This window comes from Sciurus carolinensis, chromosome 13 (genome assembly GCF_902686445.1).
Source record: "Sciurus carolinensis chromosome 13, mSciCar1.2, whole genome shotgun sequence".
Taxonomy (NCBI): domain Eukaryota; kingdom Metazoa; phylum Chordata; class Mammalia; order Rodentia; family Sciuridae; genus Sciurus; species Sciurus carolinensis.
Window position 1 is genome coordinate 13,123,315 of NC_062225.1, and position 22,720 is coordinate 13,146,034.

The 22,720-nt window shown below is 45.2% G+C and overlaps 1 long non-coding RNA gene across 2 annotated transcripts; it reads right to left on the reverse strand.

The window, feature by feature from the left end:
• Nucleotides 1–4,134: 4,134 nt before the first annotated feature.
• Nucleotides 4,135–13,272, reverse strand: LOC124962699 (uncharacterized). Of its 2 annotated transcripts, XR_007104561.1 has the most exons (4): nt 13,167–13,272; nt 6,738–6,871; nt 5,089–5,161; nt 4,135–4,505 (listed from the first exon to the last, which is right to left on the reverse strand). It is a non-coding gene; the product is annotated as an uncharacterized LOC124962699 (long non-coding RNA). The 2 variants fall into 2 exon arrangements; XR_007104560.1 differs by lacking the exon at nt 5,089–5,161.
• Nucleotides 13,273–22,720: the final 9,448 nt, after the last annotated feature.

The following is a 22,720-nucleotide window of genomic DNA, read 5'->3' on the forward strand; positions in this document are numbered from 1 at the left end:
TGGAGACAACCCAGTTGGAACAAGGCAAGGCAAGGAGTTGGCCACCATCACTTGCATCTGGCAAAGTCTCCATAGCAGGCAGGTGGGCAGGGAGAGCTTCCCACTGGACAATGGGGAAGGCTTCCAGTGGACCTTGATTGGAGGCTGTTGGCCAAGGGAGCTGCAGGTGGGCTAACTAGAAATGGGCGACCTGTGTGATCGGGTGGGGGCCATGTTTGCCTTCCTTCCATTGGTTGTAAGTTGGAAGCAGGAGCAAAAATTAGGGGAGCTGTCAGTTACTGACCAAGTGCTAGCTTTTTGGAGCCAAGTGCTTCAGAGGTTAGGGTTAGGGTTAGGGTCATTGTTTGCTTTCCTGGCAGGGTTGCTAGAGAAGTACTCTGACCCCTACAAGTCTGATTTAGAGCTGGCTGGTTAATGACTGGGCTTCCTGCGCTGGTTGCTGCACATCATGGGTCGTCTGTTCTGGCCATCATTCATTTTGCATATTCAATTTCTCACTTTATAAGACCAAAGATGTTCCACCAGTACCCAGGGAATTCATGTCCCAAATCTCAGCCTGTACCTGGGAGGGTCCTAAGGATCTAGAACAACCGGTTCTCTGGTAAGTGCCCAAGGTGTGTTTTGGTGTGTTTGAAGTCCTCAGTCATGCAACCAGTGTCACTGGAGCTTGGGCATCTCATGAATCCTGGGCATTTCCTCAGGAATATTATTCCTTGACTGCCTGGGATTGCCAACGTCCCAGCATCTCAGATGAGATAACTATCTAAAGTTCTAACCCTCCTCCCCAAAGGTGGCATGCCCTCGCTCCAAAATGCCCTCAGCTTCTAGTGCTTCACTATTTTCAGTTTTCAGTGCAGCCTGCTATGCTTCTGTCCATCAGGTGGGTCAATGCACATTGCGCAATTCAGGCCCAGGATTATAGCAAGTCTTCCCACAACCCCACTCTCTTGACTGCTCAGGCAAACCCCTCTTTCTCCTGGAAGGGTTTCCGGTTTCTAGAGATTGGTTCTGTTTTGTTTTAGGAAGTTTTCTTGTTGTAATTGTTGCTGCTGTTTTAGTCACTCAGGGTTTGAAATAGGATCCTTAAAATCACCACATTTGCCCTTCTCTTTCTTAGCAGTGTTTTGTACACTAGTTCTCCAAAACCTGCCTTGTCTTCCAATCAGTTGGAGCCATTGGGAGTCAGTGAATATATATGCTGCACAAAACACCTCCAAAATCCAGAAGCCACAGATAGCTTGTTGGGCTGGGTCTCAGACTCAGGAAACAGATGTGGGATCCTGGAAGGTGGAAGAAGATGCAAGGTGCAGTCGGCATAGTAGACATTCGGCATAGTAGACATGCTGCATTCAGAGGTGACAATAGCCTTTAGCCAACCCCCAGTTCCAACTTCAGCACCAAACCATTTCCATTTAGCCCCCAGCCAGTTCCATTTATCCTCCTGAATCTTTTCCTTAGAATTTTTTTTTTTTTTTTTTTTTTAATGCAGGTCAGACAAAGAAGGCACGCTGCCAACAGGTTACATCAGTGGGCACACGTTCACAAGCAAATGTTTATGACCTGGAGTACACACTAAAAACATAGCCTGCTGGAAGTCTCAGCAAGAGATCCTAACGATAGCCATTTGGGGCCTGCCCTACACAGTGTTTGTTCCATTACTTTTAGATGCAAGCTTCATATTTCTTAATTTTCCTACATTGGATTGAATCTGGTCCTGATCACCTCCCACCTCTAAGCCAGCAACCATAGTCATAAGTACTTTAATCAGAACTGGTGAGAAATTTAATCTCAGTTAAATCTTCCCCACAATCAAATAAGAATTCTAGGAAGGTCTTCATGGCCATTATTGTTGCTCTCTGCCCTGGAGCCACCCTTGCTATGACCAGCCCAGCACCAGCGCTCACATGGCAAAGGGCCCCTCTGTGGCCATCAGTCTTCCCCTGGCCCCCACATACCACTCAGTATTAAAGGATATTTTTGAAAAAAAGATAAAATCATGACTTCTATACAAATACGGAAATCAATGTGATATTAAAGATTTTATTTTTCTCATAATAGGAAGAATGCAAGCAGAGATTATAACTATCAAACAGTCAAAACAGCACAGATTTATGTGGGCAAGCAATGTCGGGATGGACTGCAAGTAGAGACAAAACTGATTTTTCCAAGGAGGTGGGGAGAAGCCAATTAAGTCACTACCAGACAGGACACCATTTACATACCTATCAGCTGGCTACAACTAGGAGTTGCAGAACAGCACCAAGATAATGAACGGGCTAGATTCTGGTAACCAACCCGAAGAGCACACAATGGGCGAGGCACCATTTTCCACTGAAACACTTTTTTTCCTTCATCACAAATGTGGGCTCCACCCTCGCTCTCCTCTCCCTTCCTCATCTGGGTCATTCCAAGCTAATCCCCCCGCGAGGGGCCCAGGCGTCCCAGCCCTGCTCAGGTCATCGTGGCAGGGAGTCAGAGACTGAGTATAGAAGTGGCCAGACCACACATAAAAAAAGAACTCTGACACAGAGTCTGCAGCAAACCAGCCCAGGAAGTCGGCGCACCATCTCTACCAACCCATCCAGGAAGCCACATAACAACCCCTGCCATAATCAGCCCCCAACAGCCATGGCTTGATTAATAACTGACAGCTTCCCTAACTGATGGGCACCCCCCACACATATCCATGGGCTCCAACAGAGAGAGAGCCAAATAGGCGCCCTGACCATTCACACAGAACCCCTGTTTCTAGTTAGCCCAGCTGCAGCTTCCCCATCCCATCAGCCTCCAGTCAGGGCACACCTGAAGCCTCCCCTATAAAGCTTTTCCTTTTAAATGAGGGTGGTCTACTCCCTTGCCATCGCAAGCCCTGAATGAATAACCTTTGCCTGTCATCATGTTGGTAACATCAGTAAATATTCCAGGAAGGCACGGGGATTTGGTGTAGGGTGTGCATATTCATGAGCACAAGGCCACCTAGCCCAAGTCCATCTCAGCCCTGCTGAGGTCACTGTGGCAGCTCTATGGGATGCTGACTCACACAGCTGAACGTTTTTACCTATGAGTGAAGCAGACACTATTCTACGAGTCTTCCTTCAGGGGGGTCCAACCTCCCATCTCAGACTCCCCAAAGGCCTTGGCAGGTGGCCCTGAAGTGAGTCTTCCTCCAAAGACTTTCTCTTCACAAACCTGGGGTAGAAATGGGAGCAGGCATGGACAGGGATGGAGAGTGGGCACAGCAGGAATTACAAGAAATCCTGTGATCCTTACCCACGTGAATTTTCGAGACAGTGAAGGAATTACATTCTCACTTGTATAACTCACTTGTATAAATTCCCACTTACTAAAGATACAGAGATGTTCGTGTTCACTCATTTTCATTGGTAAATTAATTGTGGCTTTTTGTATTTGTATGTTGTATCAACTAACAACACTCAATTCCATTAATGTTACCATGTGGAAGACCGAAGTTCTCTTGATTGACTTCTAGTTAGTGCCACCCTCTGAGCCCAGATGCAGGACTTGAAATCCCAGGTCCAGCCAAGTCTGACCCTCACAACGGCAAGGGGAGGGTCATAGAGAGCAGCTGATACGTGAGCTAAGACCTTTGACAGTGGTGTGCTGTCCTCAGAACTGAAGCCCTACATAGGCAAGATATTCCTGTCTGTAAAATGTACATGTCAAACTGTCACCTTCCTTTTAACAGTAATTCAGTGAGGGTAGAAGCTATGGCCACAGCATTTGCATTTTGTAAGGAATTATTTATTAATACAAGGAAACAAGAGAATTAGCAGAGGAACTAGCTGGAGCTTGAACTCAGCCCCGCTAGCTATCCATAGCTCTTTGGACACTTTATTTAGCTGCTATGAGCTACACTTTCCTTGTTAGTGGATTTGCAGATGATAGTATCCACGTTATAAATGGTTGGGAGAGTTCAAGGAGAGAATTCACAGAACCCATGTAGCTTTGATATTAGAATTTAGTAAGTACTTATAGTAAACTTAATAATTGACAATGTTGATGATGGTCATGTGATCATTGAAAATCCATTTTATTATATTCCCACAGGCCCAGATCTGAGAAAACTAAGGCCCTTTCAATTCAACAAGAATATATTGTCAACACTGTGCCAAACTGTATTTGGAAACAAGAGGAGAATCAGCCTATCCCACTGTTCCTGCCATGTCTAGGACCCTGCTGAGAAGACCAGCACGTCCCTGAAAACCAGACCCATCAGACTCTGGACGTGCATTTTACTTCCAAGTGTCAGTAAACTGGTCATTTGTATGTTCGATGAGACAGGAACAAGGGCTCCAGAAGACCTGCCGGGGCACAGGTGATGGTGTCCCTAGTGGACGGAGTGGTCACCAGGTTGCTGGACAATCTGCAGATGACATCGCCATTGGCACTCAGGGTTGGGCGTGGGCCTCATGCACTTGCCCATCAGGGCAGGCTGGTCGTGACGTTCTATTTGGAATCTCCTCTGCGTGTCTCCAACAGGAAGCCTGGCGGTGGACCCAGACAGTGCTTTGAAGAACTCGGTATTTTCCAGACAGACTCAGATTCCTAAAGTCTAATAATAGTATTAACGCTATATCTGTTGTTGGCAGGTTGCAGTTTTAGGACTCTTTATACCTACATTTTCCTCCTTAACCCTCCCCAAACTGCTATGAAGTGTTCTCTCAGGTGATTTGATGAGGGTCACCCACACAAAAAGTGGCAAACCCACTTTTCTGACTCAGAGGACAGTGCTCTTTCTCCAGCAGCCTGCCCCTGGGGAAGCCCCTCCAGAGAGTAGGAAGCACAGGAGAGGCTGGTGAGAAATGCAGATTCCTGGAACCACCCCACTTCAGTACTTTCCCATGTGGAAGTGCACAGGGCCCAAGAGTCTGCAAGTTAACAATCTGCCCAGGTGAGCCCAATAAGGATCTCTAGCTCCCATGTGAGGAAAAAACACAACCAGGTCCTAGATCCCAAGGAAAACCACTGAATTTCTCTCCCCTGCTGCACGTCTCCCACCCCATCTCTCTCTGTCCCTCTCTCAATCACTTTCCCCTCCCTCCTTCTGGAGAAAAAAAAAAAATGTACCCCATTCCAAATTGGGCCAGAGCTGCCAAAGCAATTGGTGTGTCTTCTCTAGGAACCAACCAGAGTATTGTCCCTGAGGGCAGAGGAAGAGAAGGCAGGAAGGGAGAACCAGGAACCAAAAGCAGGCCCTCCACCTGCCATTTCCAGATTTCAGCCGGGCTTGTGATGCCTTTTCTGAATTCAGTGCCTAAAACACTGAGGAAACTCATCAGTGAGAGGAGAACCTGAGGCCTGAGTGGGACAGTCAGGCCCAGCACACTGGCGTCAGGCACTTACAGACAGGTGGGTGGGGTCCAGATGCTCCAGCTAGAGCCAGTCTTCCCATGGATCACTGAGCACCTAAGTCACATTTCAGTTTTATCTAAATCCCTCTTGCTGAAGGTTTCAACCCAGGCATGACAAGTAAGGGTGCCTGAACCCCTCTAGTTTTGCTCTCTGACTTAAGAAATGTGAATATGGCTCTCACTCTCTCTCTGCTTCCTGATCACCATGATGTGAGCTGCTTCCCTCTGCCACTCTCTCCTGCCATGATGTTCAGCCTCACCTCCAGCCCCCCAAAATGGAGACGGCCTTCTATGGACTAAGACCTCTGAAACCGTGAGCCCTCAAATAACCTTTTCTCTTCTACAAAAGAAAAGAAATGTGAAAATGGAGTTTCCAGAAGTCTGATTCAGCTATCCAGTTTAGTATATCTGAGCCTCACATCTCCCAAGACTTGGTTATTCCATTTAGACACAAAGAACCATGTGAAAGACTAGATCCACTCCTGCCACCCCTCTGCCCAGACCTGCCTAACCCTAGCTATCTATCCTCACCCTAGTCTAAATCACAACCTGAGATTCTCTCAGTGTGTTAGAGAAAAGCCCAGCTTGCCAGACGATGGTGACCTTGCCCTTCGAACTTGGTGCTGTAACTCAGTCACTTATGTTTCTCTGCCTGGGTGCTATAAGGATAAATACAAATTAAAAGTCAATGGTTGAATACTCCTTGTTGAAAATAAGAGACTTCTTTTCCATCCATTTTCTTGAAGGATTTACTTTAGAAAACTACTAATTATGAGTCCTTTTCTGTTTCTTTAAAATGTACGTAAATCTTTTTAGAACTTAAATAAGCCTCTTGCCAGCTTTAAGACCCAAGCGTGTCTTTCTGGAGGAGCTGGGAGTCATCTCTTTGAAATATAAACATTGAGGGAGAGAGCAACTCCAATCTTCTGTGAGAAGCTGGAGCCTCACTTTACCAGGTACCTGGCTCCAAGATACAAAACTACCTCTTGTCCAAAAAATAGGATTTTATCTTTCCTTTGTACGAAGTCAGTCAGGCAACCCAGATGGTGACCCAACTGCCAGATCAATTCCGGGTGGACTATGTGTAATTAATGGTGCTCTCAGCCCCCTGACTTCAGGACTAGTGACTGTCTATCTTGAGAACAGTAAGGTCGTATCTGCTAAGCTATATACCAGGCTCAGACTTCTTTCTGCTTTGCAATCCCTTATCAGATTGCCTATGATGCACGTATTAAATGTGCTGGTTTAATGCTTATTAACTAATGAAATTGTTTTTCTCCCCTCTACCCTTATGGAGGTTTTCTGAGTTGGGAAAAGAGTTTGTGTTTGTGTTTATATTTCCCCAATAGTGCAAAGCATACTCACCTCCATCTTCCTCCCAAAACGTGGGATACTTCCAAACTTCAGACCCTGTGGCATAAGTCCAACTAGTTGTTACGGTTTGGGTAAGTGCCACCTAAAGGCCCATGTTTCAAAGGCTTCATCCCCAGCCTGAGGCCCTGTAGGGAGGTGACAGAACCTTTAAGAGATGGAGCGTCGTTGGCAGTCTTCCAGTTATGTGGAGTTGTGCCCTTCGAGGGGATGCGGGACCCTGGATGCTCTTTCCCCTCTCTTTTTGCCTTCTAGCTGCATAAAGGGAAGAGGCCTCAGTCATACACTCCCACCATGATGCCCTGTTCCACCACAGGCCCAAAGCAACAAGGCCGAGCAATCACGGATTGAAATCCCCAAAACTGTGATCCAAAATAAGCCTCTCCTCCTTTTAAGTTGATTCTCTCTGGGATCTTGTACAGTGACAAAGAGTCGACTCCCACGCCAGTGCTCCCTCAGGACTTCATACCAGGCAAGAACTTGAGTTTGATAGCTGGAGGGCCCCTGAGAGCCACTGCAGCCTTCTGACCTTGGTCAGCACCTGCCTGACCTGAAGGCATCAAGCCTCTCAGGCAGAGGCCCTCTCTCTTGTCCCAGTGTGACCCCATGCAGTCAAACCAATGTGCATGGAGGCTGCTGGGAGCCAGGACTGGGAGAGGGACCAGAAGTCCACATAGGGACAGTGCCCCCACAGCCTCAGAGAGTTTTGGCAGCTTCTCTTCTGGGAACTTTTCTTCCCAGAGTGGTTCACCCACAATTCTTTTCACCATATTGACGTCTCTTAGCTTCCAAGTGGGGGGTTGAGGGTGTGGACCCACCACTCCTAGCTTCTCACAGTCCCACGAAGTGGACTCCCAAGGTAAGGTGGGGCTGGCAGGGGAGGTGACATGAAGCATACCTTGTCTTCCCAGAGCCAGGTGTACTTAGCTGATCAAAGTGTGATTTGCCATGCACTCCCACTTATAATTACAAGTTTTCTAAAGTAAAACAAATGGGGATTATATAATGTGGTTGGAGTCAAGATTCCATACTACCTTCTAAGTAAACACAGGAAAGAACAGATGCGTTCATGCTTCCTCCTTAGGGCCATGTCCCGCCTTGTCCTCCACACCCTGGGAGAGATGGCTTAGCTGGCAAATTGGGGAAGTTCTGCCATGTGCCAACAGGACCACCTGTGTGGAAGGCAGGGCAAGGGTTGCCTTCCCATTTGTTTTAGGTAAGATTCAAAACAGCCCAGAGATACGCCTGGAATTTTCCATCACATACACACACGCACGCATGCTCACACGCACACACTGCAGTGGGCCGGGCCAGGCAGACCTGCCTCTGCACCCCCGGGGCTCCCTCTCCAGCCTTGGGAGGCCGTGCAGGAGACTGCAAGGTGAGCAGAGGCAGTAACTCATTTCTGCACAGGGAAAACTGTCCCTGCGCCCCTCTCACTTGCTCTGGTTCTCACGAGGCTCAGGAAGTGACCTGTGCTCGCCTCGCAGGGACAGAACAGCTCCCACGTGACTGTCTGGCTGCTCGGGACTCCTCTCATTCCCCTGACCTGCCCACGCCATGGTGAAGAACTCCACCTGCAGAAGCACCTGGGTGGCTCTGCTCCCTGCCTTGTCCCTGTGAGTCCAGGTGACACACCCAGAAGTCAGCCACCTGTCTCTGCTTAGCAGTTCCAGCTTCCTTGCACCTTCAGACCCCTTTGCTGCCCAGGCAAATGCTCCCACTCTAGAACCGTTCACAGGGATGTATGGATGTGGCAGCGTGAAGGCGCCTCCTTCTCCTGTGGATCAGCCTGAGCTGCTGCACAAAGAAATCTGGTTTGTATGGTGCAAGGTGATCCCCAGACTCCATCCCTCCTGCAGATAGCCTTGACTCACTCTGCTTTGCTATTGCTAAAGCCCCAGCGAGTACTGTCCTCAATCCCACCAGGGCCCCTCAGGGTAGAAAACTAGAAATGCACTGGGTAGTTGTGGGGAACCTGGAAAAAGACCAGATGCTGAGTTAGGTGCTTCACAGATGTTTAATTCCATTTGCCAACATTCACCAACCTGTGTGCTTTATGTCCCAATTTAAAGGAAGGGAAACTGAGGCTCAGAGGATGTGACCTGATTTGACCAAGGCCCCAGCACCAGTAAGTGACATGGCCTGTCTGTTTTCTCTATACCGATGTCTGTCAGCATTAAAAATCAGAATGGAGCCGGGTGCATTGGCGCATGCCTGTAATCCCAGCAGCTTGGGAGTCTAAGACTGGAGGATCACAAGTTCAAAGCCAGCCTCAGCAACTTAGCAAGGTCCTAAGCAACTTAGCAAGACCTTGTCTCTAAATAAAATATAAGAAGGGATGGGGATGTGGCTCAGTGGTTAAGCACCCCTGGGTTCAATCCCTGGTGCCAAAAAAAAAAAAAAAAATCAGGATCATGTGCACTGACCAAATGCAAAGGACTGTATTTGGGAGAAAAGACAGCAGCCCCGGTTTGTGTGGAAGTTTGTGTGGAAGCTGTTTCAACAGAGAGCTTGCCTAACAGCAATCTGTTTGTGAAGCAGAGATCCCAGGACTCCTCGGCCTGGTTGAGAAACAGTGTGCGGTTGACTGTGCAAACAAAATGCATTATGAAATGTGGCTAACCGGAGCCCAGGTGGACACGAGTACTTTCCAAGGGAGAGGTTGTGGCAGAGGTGCTGGGAAACTCTGCCTTGGACAAAGCCATTTATGATCACTGGCCCCTCTAGAGGGCCCTAAATTCCTTAGACCCTGAGACCCACAGGCCTCACCAGGACACTGGTGAAAACCCAGAGCCCAGGACTTCCAAAGAAAACGCTGGCGCCCTTTGGAAGACCCTAAGTTCAGAGGGCAAGTGAGCAGCATCGTGCCAGGAAGGGGCAGAGATTCAGAGACGACAGGGTCAGAACCTGCTACTGTTCCACTGCATGTCCTTGGGCAAGACACTTAGCTTTTCTGGTTCTTACACCCTCATCTGCCAAAGACACAGCCAGCGGCTCCTGCTCTTGAAGACGTCAAGATGCCAGAGTTCTCAGGAGTGGCCAAGAGTACCTGAACAATCCAATATCACCAGGCTCGCAGCACCCGCTTTAACAGACCCACTTTTCAAACAAAAGTCCAACTCCCTTATGCTTCAGCAACATCCGCAGATGCTTTTAACCGTGGCCCGGAGCGGGGCAGGGATATGTTGAGTCAGAAGCTGAGCAGGACTTAAGTCATGGCCTCTGTGCTGCCACTTCTTCTGTTGAATGAGAGGCTGGGGAAGATGGCCTTGGGGATGGCCTTGGGTAGCAGGTCCCTCCCTACTAGGGGCCCTGGCGGCTGCCGCTGGCCTGCTAATCTACCTGTCTTGCTGAAGTTCCCTGCCTCCCTCTGAAACTGCTTAGACTGAAGGTAGGAGGCTTAAACATCCTGGTGGTCCCTGCCCTGTCCTCTCCCCAGTGACTGAACCTGCTGGAGGCCATGGAAGTACAGAACAGCCCCCTCCATGGGAATCACCACGGCCCCTAAAATTAAAAAAAAAAAAAAAAAAAAAAAAAATTCCAGCCCTTCAAGGTAGGCAGAAAGGAAAGCAGGACCACATAGCAAGGGGTCACCGGAACAAACAAACCCACCTCCTGTCTGGCTTGCCAAGACTCACCTTCCCAACAGAATGCTTGACCTTTCTAGGGAAGTTAAGCTTTAAAGAGGAAGTAGGCACAAAGGGAGGGGCTGCTGTTCTAGGCAGAAGAAACGGCATGGCGTGTTGGTGGATCCTCTGACGTTGGTTGTTCATTCTCCTGAATAAAAGCCCAAGGCTGCGCACATCACCAGTAGGTGCTGCCTGAACTCTTGCCCAGAGTTGTCACCAGCGATGGTTTAGAGAGCACCAGGTGCTGACGCCAGATACCACACTTACGGGCTAGGAGACGGTGGGACCTTTAAGATGTGGGGCCTAGTGGGAGATAGTTAGGTCACTGGGGGCATCACCTTCAAAGGACTTAATATAATTGCCTCGAAACCCCCTATCAGAGCAAGTTGTTATCAAAAGGAGGAGGCTGGCCCCTGAATTTCTCCAACTCCCTGTCTCATCATGTGATCTCTTTCTTTCACATGTATTCCTACCATCCACCAGGTTCTGATAGAGCCAGAAGGTCCTCACCAGAGCTGAGCAAATGTCAGCACCATGCTCTTAAATCTCTAGACCTGTGCGCTAAATAAATCTCTTTTCTTTATAAAGTATCCAGCCTCAGTTATTTTGTTATTGCAACAGGAAAAGGGTTAATATAGTACCCAGTATAATTGCCGCAAATTTTAGAAGCACCATCCCCTGTGCCTAAACAAAACTTCCAGAAAGGAATTTTTACATTTTATGAGCAACAAATAATAAGCTATTTGAGAAACTCCAAAGGCAACTGAAGGAGGTAAATTGGAAAGCCTGGGCACTCTGTTTAAGGATCAACTGACCAGGTTGTTGTCTTGAATATGCTTTATAAGATGAAGTGAGTGTTTCAGGAAAAACTGTTAATGGAATCCCTGAGGCTCAAAAGCAACTACTTTTCAAGGCATGTGGGAAATATGGTACCTGGGCATGTGGTACCCAGGCCAGCTGTTTTGCACTATAGATCCAAATACCGTTTTTGGTAGGTTTTCTCATGGTTTGGAAGACCAGTAGCCCTTGTCCAGTAGCTTCTCCTTGGCTACTGGAAAACATGGTCTTTGGGGTTCTAGGTGCCATTCACCAGCTTTGTAGGTATTGAAATTATTTGCTTCCCAATGTCCAAATCAAGCAATGTGGCGAGCCTGTTACCTCAATCACCTGTGATCTGAAGGTGGCAGAGGCAGCAGCTCCCCTGGTGGGCCAGGTCTGCAGAATTGTTTTGGGGATCACTCCAAGAGGTCTTTTTCTAGAGCCTGCTCCAGCTTTGCTAATGCAAGCAGTCACCATGCCAAGAACTAAACTATGCGCACATGGCTACAAAGATAAGCATGCAGAATCCAGGTGTAGAAGTACGTGGAAGGTGACGAGTGGGCTCTTTTCTCTCCTACTCCTGGTTCCCCAGCCCCATGCCTATCACTGCCTTCTGAAATCATGCTCATCTGTCACTATTTGGTACAGATGGTCCTTCCTCAGGGAACCTTCCCTGCTGTCATGATAGAAGCACTCTGCTCTCCTACAGCTTCATGGTTGTTTCTCTCTAGTAGCAGATAGGGCCAGAACCTAATATTGGAGCTGTTTGCATGAAAATTATTCTATCCTTTAGATATTTACCACTTTCAGGGCAGAGATCCTGGTGGGTTGTTTGTAATTGTTGTCTTTCTTGATGCTTGATCTTAATGTTTGGTACCTGAAAACATTCCAAACCCAAGAAACACAATATTCGTTGGTTTAATGACTGAATGGAAATGACAAGACATGGGTAGAAGCCACCAGATAGCAGCATGTAGCAGTGTAAATAAGAACTCAATGAAGTGCTACTAATAAAGAAAAGCAGACCTGTCTTCCATTCGGCAGCCAGATGATTCATGCCCCCACCCACAATTCATAGAGGTATGTTCTCTATGCAAGTTGAACCTTGGAGGTCCAGACTCCCAGATACCAAGACAGTGAAAATTCAAAGACAGAAGAAATGAAGCTTCATCTGATCCAGACAAAATTCAGTTTCCAGAATTGCTTTAGCCAGGTCTATTTATCTCCACCACAAGAAATCAGAGGGTTGTGATCAATCTGACATGTCTCAAATCCACAGAGAAAATGTGCCCAGATTTTGAAGTCTTCACTAATAAGGCAATCAAAATCTGATTTCCCTAATGCAGCCCCTGTCAACAAGCCCAAAGCTTTGATTCTGCTGTCTCATTCTTCATCTTAAACATGAATGAACAGTGATGAATCATCAGACATTTCACAACCGCACAGAAAGTTGAAGAGAGAGGGAATAGGGAACAAGAATATTTTTTAAAAAACCTAGAATGTCCTTGGAGAAAAGAAAGAAGGTATACCACCTGCCTTATTTATTTGTATTATAAAAATAGAGTGGTAAAAGAAAGGAATAATCAAAGAATTTCTTGAAGCGGGGGTGGGGGGCGGGGGTATTTGCAAGAATTTAACCAAATGCCAAGTTAGTGGACACTGTCAACAAGACACCTCCCTCACTTTTGATATCAATTGCAAGTTCGTGGGATTTCCAAAACCATTCTCCACTTTAATAATTTGCTAGGACTCCCAGGACTCGGTGAAAGATGTTATATACACAGATACAGTTTTTTACAGGGAAAAGTTACCAATTAACATCAGGTAAAATCTAGAAAAAGTTTTAAAACAAACAAACAAACAAAAACACAGCTTCTGTTTTGAGTAACACACTGAGGAGACAAGATGCATTACCTTCCCAGCACTGATAGATCCCAACCCACATCGAGTATCGCTGAGCAGGGGAACTAACCTGAGCTTCAATGTCCAGAGTTTTCCGGATGCTCCCTTCTGCAGGCACAATCAGTCCATGTGGCTGGCCTCCGTCTCCAGTCCTCATCCACCAGTGTGACCCAAAGCTCCCACCCTGTTACTTGGTTGGTCCATCCCGGTGGTCAGCCCGCATGCTAAGTCACGTTGCTAGTACAGACACGTAAGGAAACATTCACTTCCTGTGTACCCTGTTGAAGAAAATACTGGAATTTGTGCTTTTCTAGAACTAGGAAGTACACTAAAAAGAAGGAATATACTTTTTAAGAGATTGCAAAAAAAAAAAAAAAAAAAAGAACTAGAAAAAATAAAACAGGCTACAAATATTTTACAGCTCTATTTCCCCACCCTTGAATCTGGGCTGTCCTTGTAACTTATTTTGATCAAAACTGTCTCTCTAGACCATGATGTTTTTGTTTTGTTTTATGGTGCTAGGGACTGAGCTCAGGGCCTCACATGAACTAGGCAAGTGGTGTATCCCTGAGCTACACTGGAGCCCTAAGACCTTGATGTTTTTTGAGAAGTACTGGCCAGCTACTCTGTAGAATGTCCTGCACTTTGGGTTCTTTTGATGTGTCCTCATGATCAGATCCACATCAGGAATCTTTGGCAGGGATATCACAAAAGGAATGGCAGCCTTTCTCAGTGCTATTGTGCATCTTTTTTTTTTTTTGCAAACTTACAAAAATCATAACACAACTATCTAATTTTGACCAATGCAGTGTGGCAGAGATGACAAATGATTTCCAAACAGAGGCTCAAGAGGCCTTTGCAGCTCCTGCTCTTGTGCTGGGAATTCTCCCTCAGCCATGTGAACAAGTCCGGCCTGCTGGAGGATGAGAGGCCATGCAGAAAGAGGCCACCACAGCCGTCCCAGCTGGCCAGAGTCTCCAGACTAAAGAGCATCTGCACTGATGGACTGAGCAAAGGAGAGGCCTCAACCACACAGAGGACTGGACAGAAGGCAGAGGAGGGTTGGACTAACTGCCGGAATGGCCTGAGCTGGGACATGGACCTCTCCTGCTCTCAGTGGAGGAAAAATATTAATGGTAAACTCATAAAAATCTAAACAAACTCGAAAAGATTGTTAGCTTCAAGAAAAGCAAACATCATGCATGAAATAAACCACCATGTTATCCTCCATGGCCCAAACCATGTTGCTCTTAGAAACCCAACTGGGCTTATTTTCCCTTTCCAGACTGAACAACCATGTTGCTGGAAAGAGACAGTGGTCTGGAGACAAGGAAGTCTTTGAGGGAGAAGAGGAAAATAAATATAATGGACGTCATATCCAAAGTATTCAGGAAAAAAAAGGAAAAAAGCATTGATACTACTGCAACAGGCGTGGGACTTGAAGACATCGTGCCAAACAAGAGATGCTGAACAGACCAAGACTACATATTGTGTGATTTTATTATCAGAAATGGTCAGATTAGGCAAAGCTCTATGACAGCAAGCCCAGAGCTGAGGATATGGGGTAACTGAAGGGTGGTGGCTGAAGACCAGGGGGTTGTGGGGTTTCTTATTGAAAGTGTTCTAAAATGAGGTGATGGCAATGGTTGACTAATTTCATAACATAACCACTGAGTTTTAAAAATACTACATCAAGGTGAATATCGCTTTGTGATATTTGTACTCCAAATAAACAATCAGCATCTAATTATAATGAAACATCAAATAAGCTCAAACTGAAGAGCATTCTGCAGAATAGCTGGTCTGTATCTTTCCAAAATGAAGGTCAAGAGAGACAGTGAAAGACTGAGGAAGTGTCCCAGAATGAAGAGACAAGATATGCAAAATGGATCCCGGATTGCGTTGATCCTGCATCTGATACTAGAGACCTATTTCTTTTTCCTATAAAAGACATCAGTGGGACAATTTTCTAAATAACAGTATTACACCAATGCTTATTTTAACTTTGCTACTTGTGTCATGGGTATCTAAGAAAATGTTCGCATTTTTTAAGAATATAAATTTAAATATTTAAGCAAAAAGAAGAATCATGAAAAGTTATCTATAGCTACTAGAGTGAGGGAGGTACAGATGTACTAAAATGTTAAGAACCAGAGAAACTGTGTGAATGGGAATACGAGAATCATTTGCAACACTTTTGTAACTTTCCATAAGTTTTTGCAATTATTCCAAAATAAAATATTAAAAAGAATACATCATAGTAATCTTTCCTAGTCACTATTCTATGTCTAACTCGGGCTTTCAATAGCTGTTAATAATAGTTGTTAATAATGTTCTATTGTCTGGATGCACATGATTTATTCCATAGACTAGCATTGGTTGTGCATTCACTTTTCAACTTTATATACATAAATTCTTAGGTCTTGGTACTTTTATTTTCATAGGATAAAATGCCAGAAGTAAGATTTCTGGGAAAAAAGATTGTTCTTTTTTTTATTTTTTTTTTAAAATGATTTTAGTTGATAAATAAAAATTATATATATATTTTTCATGCATGATATGATGTTTTTAAATATACATACATTGCAGAATGGCTAAATTGAGCTAACTAACATATGCATTATCTGACCTACTTGTGGTTTAAATCTGTGATGTTCCCTCAAAAGCCCAGGTGTGAGACAGTGCAAGAATGTTCAGGGGCAAATGATTAGATTATTAAAGTTGTAACCTAATTGGCGGACTAATCCACTTGAATGGATTAACTGGGTGGTAACTGTAGGCAAGTGGGGTGTGACTAGAGAAGGTGGTTCACCAGGGGTATGCCTTTGGGTTTATAGTTTGTCCCTGCAGAGTGAAGAATTCTCTCAAAATCTCTCTCTCTCTCTCTCTCTCTCTCTCTCTCTCTCTCTCTCTCTCTCTCTCTCTCTCTCTCTCCCCTTCCTTTTGTCAAATCCTGAGCTGCTTTCCTCCACCACGCCCTTTTGTCATGATGTTCCACCTCACTGCAGGTCCAGAGCTATGTAGTCAGCCATCTATAGACTGAGACCTCTGAAACCATGAGCCAAAAGAAACTGTTCCTCCTCTGTTATTCTTGTCAGGTCCTTTGATCGCAATGATGAAAAAACTAACTAAACAGACATTAATACCAAGAAGTGGGGTTTTTGCTGTGACTAACCTGATAATGTGGTTCAGAAACCTTTGGAGCTGGATTGTGGATGGAGGAATTTTGAAAAGTTTAGAGACACAACATGGAAAAGTTTTAGAATGTTGTAAATGGAGCTTAATGGTCAATGCTCGTGGGAACTCAGAAGACCAGAATACTAATAGGACTGTGGACTGTAAAGACTGGGCTCATGAAGTTTCAGAACAGAAGGAGAACTCAGTTGGAAATTGGACTAGAGGTCATTCATATACTGGCCAAAAAAAAAAAAAAAAAAATGTTGTCTACATTTTGCCCATGAACTGAGACTTTCTGTGAGGCTAAATTTAAAGATGATGGACTAATCAATCTGGTGGAGGAAATTTCAAGGCAACACAGCATTTAAGAGATGGCATGAGTATTGCTGGCAGTTTTTCATCAAGTTTACTGTGATGATCAGGAGCAGAAAGTTTTCTAAAACTTGCACATTGACCAGAAAAAGGTGAGTACAAGTGGCAGTAAGGAAAATGTGATTCAAAGAATTAGAGCTACTAAAGAAATACTAAGTTATTTACCCAGAAACAATAGGAAAGATGACTTGAGGGCATCTCAGGAATTGACATGAACATACCTATCTGAGGCTTAAGGGTGTAAAAGTAAAAATCCTTTGAAAGGAGACCATGGGACACCTTGCTTACCTGGGGATGGGGATTGCCCAAGAAGCTGTTTCACTGAGCTCAGCCACCTAGCACTCAGAAGTGCTGCAGCAGAGTCACCAGAGCTTGGCTACTGCTGAACCTCAACCACATGGTGCTGGTTCTGCAGGAATGCAGGATGCTGGTGTTAGGGGGTCATGGAGGCTGCTACTGATATTTCAGAGGAAGGCTTTGGGGGCCAGGCAAAGTATAACAAGGTCAGAGTCCTTGTAGGCTGCCCCTGAGAGGATGATGCATGATGTCAAAGTTGTAGTGGGAACCCCTGAGATTAAAATATGCCAATCACATGGGATGTCTACTGAGGAAAGCTGCAGGGAGGGAGCAGAAAGAAGCCAAGAGAAGGCCACGTGGGATGCAATCAGCAAAGTCATTGGAATAGAGCAACACCAGCCCTTTGGAAAAGCATCACAACACCATGTGACCCAGATGGTAAACTTGAAACTGCAAGACTTGCTTTCCCAGCTGGATTTTGATCTTGCTTTAGTCCCATCCTTTATTCCTATGCTTCTACATCTTCCTTTTGGAACAAAAATGTTTACATTTTATGTGGGATATACGTAACTTGCTTTTGATTCATGCTGAGAGTTTGTCTTGATTCTCAGACTTTGGACTTAGACTTTTGGGAAATGATAAAACTGTTAATATTGTGGGGAATCTTGGAAATGAACTTAATGTATTTTACATTGTGAAATGGGAATGGGTTTTTGGAGGCCAGGGCAGAACGTTATGATTTGGATATGTGGTGTTCCCCACAAGTGTATGTGTGAAACAATACAAGAACATACAGAGGTGAAATGATTAGGTTATGAGAGTTGTGATCTAATTAGTGGGTTAACCCATGAATATGTATTAACTGGGTGGTAGCAGTAGGCAGGTAAGGTGCTGCTGGAGGAGGTATATCATGGGGGTGTGCCTCTGAGGTTTATATTTTGTCCCTTGTGAGGGAGTGCTCACTCTCTCTTGCTCTCTCTCCCTCCCTCCCTCTCTCCTGTTGCCATGTCCTGAGCTGCTTTCCTCTACCACATCCTTCTCCATGTTGTTCTACCTCACCTCCAGCCCAGAGCAATGGAGTCAGCCATCTATAAACTGAGAGCTCTAAAACTATGAGCCTAAAATAAAATTTTCCTCCTCTACATTATTGTTGTCAGGTCTTTGGGTCACAAAAAAAAAAACAAAAAACAACTGACTAAAACAATACTTATCCTTTATGTGTGTTTGAGGAAAATATTTAAGATCTACTCTCTCCACAATTTTCAAGAAAACAATGCATTGTTTTTAGCTATAGTCACCATATTGTACAATAGATCTCTTAACAACTAAATAGTGTATCCTTTGACTCACATTTTTCCAATCATGTCACCAACTCCTTGTAGCCATCATTCTCCACTTCTATGAGTTCAACTTCTTGCATTGTACAGATTAGGGATTGTACAGTACTTGTCTTTCTGACCTGGCTTATTTCATATAACATAATGTCCCCTAGATTTATCCATATTGTCACACTCCACATCTTCTTTATCCATCCAACCATTGATGGACACTTACATTGATTCCATATGCTCATTTTTTTTATTTTAATAGTCACTTCTATATTGTTTTTAAAAAGAGGCTACACTATTCATTTTTCCAATGGTATAAGAGAATTTTCCCCAAATTCTTATCAATAATTGGTATTACTCCTTAATTTTTGTAAATTGCCATGTTTTAACGTGCATTTCCCTGACTACTAGTTAAGTTCTACACCTTTTTATATCTTTATCAGCCTTTCAATTTGATTTTCTGAATATGAACTGCCTATTCATTCTTATTTACTAATTTTCCAAGCCTTTTTGTAATCTTTCAATATGTATTAAAAATTACCTCTCTCCATTATCAATTTGACATCTTATCACCCAGTTAACTTTTGCTGATTTTTAAAAGCATCCTCAACTGTCTGAGCCTGTGGTGCTACTGGGAGGTGGATGAATCTTTAAGAGGGAGTTCTAGTGAGAGGTCCTCCAGTCATTGGGGGATGCCCTCAAAAGGGATCTTGGGACCACAGCACCTGCCTATTCCCCTTCCTTTAATTCCTGGCCATGAAGTAACGGGCTTTATCCACCAAATGCTTTTACCATGATGTGCTGCCTCACCACAGGCCCAAAAGCAATGGGCCAACTAAAACTAAAAGTCAAAATAAAATTTTCCTATTTTTAAGTTGATTATCTCAAGTATTATGTTACAGTAATTGAAAGTTGACTAACACAATTTTTTATACTATAATATGTTATTCAGAAAATTTTATATAGTCAAATATATCTGTCTTTCCTAATATGCCTGTGGATTTATTGACTTGTCTGCACTATCACAGGGGTAAAACACTGTCATTTAAATTTTTAAGATTTTAATTTATTTTTATATTTTATGTTTAGTTACATGAAATTTTGAATATAAAGGGAGCTCAGTTTTTTTCTTTTTAACCTATGGCTGGCTAGTGGTGCCATCAGCATGAAATACACAAATCACAAACCAAGCAAGAGAGGCAGCATGAACAGTCAGTAGAAGGCAAACTGCCTTATTTGGGATCTCAACTCGGCCACTTGAGAGCTTAGTTAAGATAAGTCACTTAACCTTTCTGTATATCACTTCTCTCATTTGTAAACTGGGTCAGCCTGAAATCGACTTCACAGAGTTATGACAATTAAATGAGCAAATAGGGATGCTTAGTGCAGTTCCTAGAGCAAGTTTGGAGTGAAACTGATTATTTTTTTGTGGTCCTGGGAATTGAACCTGGAGCCTCATGCATGACTAGACAAATGCTCTACCACTGAACTACACCCCTAGCCCTGCAGTGAAATTTAATATTCATATTCTTCAAATGCAAATCCTTCTGCTGCACAGGTCTTAGGGAGAGAGAGGTCTCAAATACATTGTCCACTTGTGGGCAGCACTTGAACAGAGGGAAACCAATGGGCCCTTCCCCAGGGTCTCTCTTAGTCATACTGTCCTCCCACAGGGAGGCCCAGAATCTCCACCGGAAAACTCTCCTTGCCCCAGGGTTCTTGACTTTGGTCGCCAGATTCCCACAGGACCAAGACCTGGCCACCACCTGCTACCCATTTGCCGGCCAGTCTCTACCGCTGGCTTGACCTCAGCGAGGAATCAGGAAGTTGGGGAGCTTATGAGAAAGGCAGGGGTGATCTTCCAATTTTCCCCTTTCCCTTCAAACCTCCTCCACCCTTCCTGGTCACAAAGCCAACTCGCCAGGTCGTGGGTAGGGTGGGTGAGCGACCTGAGGCCTTACCACTTGACGCCTGTCTTCTTGGCGTTAGTTTCTGAGGCCATGTGAGTGTGAGTGGTACGTGTGCACCTGCAGGTGTGCACTCTTGGGCACGAGACACCTGGGCAGTCGTGAGGGCTGCTGTGCCGTAGTTAGAGACTGAGGTCAGGCCTGAACCAACTCGCTTACTTGTAAATATTCCTGTTCTCATTTGAGTTAAACGGTCCAGCTGCGGGTGGGAGACAGGACCTTCTTCCCTGAGCCCCTGTGGCCAGGTGGAGGACTTCTGATCTAGAAATGGCTCTGCCACCTGCCCTTCACCTCCACAGAGGAGAGAAGGAAATGAAGGGGCGGCCAGTGGGGCACAGCTCTTGTTGGGTAGAGAAAACACGAGAAAGGACTGGAATTACTGGAAATCTGTCCATGTTTCTATTTTGTCACCCTAGTTCAGGGCCCAAAAGTTTTCTTGGGTCGTTGTCTGGTTAATTAGGCTCTGCCGGCCCTGACTTTTCCTCTCAAATATCTAGAGATGAAAGATAGGAATCAGGGAATGGCGTTGCCACTCCTAAATCTTCCTGGCCATAAAGCCACATTGACTACAGAGAGCTGGGGCGGGGATGCCCCTCCGTGTCCCGCCACATCCACTGCCCCTACCCTGGGGTCCTTGGGCTGGCCCCTTTCTTCTGACCACTAAGGACAAAGTTTCAAGTGTTTGGAAGCACTTGGTCCCTGACTGACTTTAGTCTTCTCCAGCCCAGAGGAAGCAAGAGAGAGAATCAATTGTAAGAAAGGAAACAGGGACAACATGTGACTGGAAGACCGGACTTCCCCCTCAGCCAGAGCCTGCAAGCTCCATGGGCGCAGGCTCTTCCAGTCTGCTCTCGCTATCTGAGAAAAAGAGTTAGGATCTGCAGAGCCAGAAGGGACCATCTTACGGTTACTGGATGGAGGCAGACCATTGGTTCTAAAGTCCTCTGAAATCCACTTTTCCTAAGCCCTGGAAGTTTCTCACAGGTGGTCTTGCTGCTCACTCCTTGGTCACCATGTTCCAGACACCCGAAGCTATTCCTATGCAGGGAACCCCCTTCCAACGGGAGTGGCCTGCTGGGAGAGGAATTCTGAGAAACAGCCCAGAGTCCAAAGCAAAACAGCAATGAGTATGACCTCAACACTTCTGAGAAGCCAGATATTTCAAGGTTCAACCTTCCTTTCCTGGGAAGAAAGTGGGAGACCTATGTCACCCCCAGACTGTTTCCTGGATTTGCTGAGCACACAGCACTCGGTGGAGCATTGTGGGAAGGGGCTCTTTTGGAGCTTTGAGTCTGTGTTTCCTGCCAGGCCAGGGCACCCCAACTCTTGTCCATTTTGCCCTCCACGTAAGTCCCTGGAAACCCAAACACGGCAAGCGCAGCCTTGAGATGGATACACGTCTTCATGTGTGAGTTCGGCCTTGGCAGCCCTGTCACGAGACTGACGTCAGAAACGGTGGGATCCAAGGTCACAGGTGAATAGCACACACGCAGCAAGGTAAGCATTATTTAATGATGAAGGCAAATGTTAAGAAGGCTGTGTTCATTTTCTGTTGCTGCTAAAGCAAATGATCACAAACTTAGCGCTGAGAAACTGGACACATGTATTACCTTGCAGTTTTGGAGATCAGAAGTTTGAAATTTATTTTACCGAGTGATGTTGGCCAGGCTGCGCTCCGTCCAGGGGTTCCAGAGAGAATCATGTTCTTGCCTGGATCAGCTGCTAGAGGTCACCTGTGCTCCTTGGTGCCAGTCCTGTTCTTCTCCAAAGCCAGCAGCAAATCCTTTCCACATCATGCTCTGCCCACTGAGCCCACTGCCTCCTTCTCACAAGGACCCTTGGGATGGCACAAGCAATTCAGGGTTGTCTCCCCCATCTCAAGATCCTGAGTTTAGAAACTTCTGCAGAGTTTGTTTCAGCAGGTGACAGTCAGTTTCCGTGGACATCTATGGGGACCCTAATTTCACCTGTCACAAAGGCTTTTACCTGAGAAGCCAGCCTTCTTTACCTGCGGGTTCCCCAGCTACAGATTCACCCAGCCATGGTTTGAAAATATTTTTAAAAATTGCATCTGCTCTGAACAGACTTTTTTTCTTATCGTTATTCCATAAACAAGACAGTGTTCAGTGTTACAACTATTTACATAGGATTAGGTATTATAAGTAATCTAGAGATGACTTGAGGCATATGGGAAGACACGAGTCGGTTCTATGTGAATATCACACCAGTTTTTAGCAGGGACTTGAGCATTCTCAGATTTTGGTATCTGTGGGGGTCCAGGACCCAATCACCTTTGGATACTGAGGGAGAATCACATATTCTAAAACAACATGCTAATAAATACATGAAGTAAGCATGTTACAAAGTAGGAGAGAAACAACCTAAATGTCTATTAGCAGTAAGATCAAGAGACATACTCTATTTTCTTCTTATTCTTACTATACAGAAATAAGGATGAACCAGAAGTCTAAACACCAATGTAG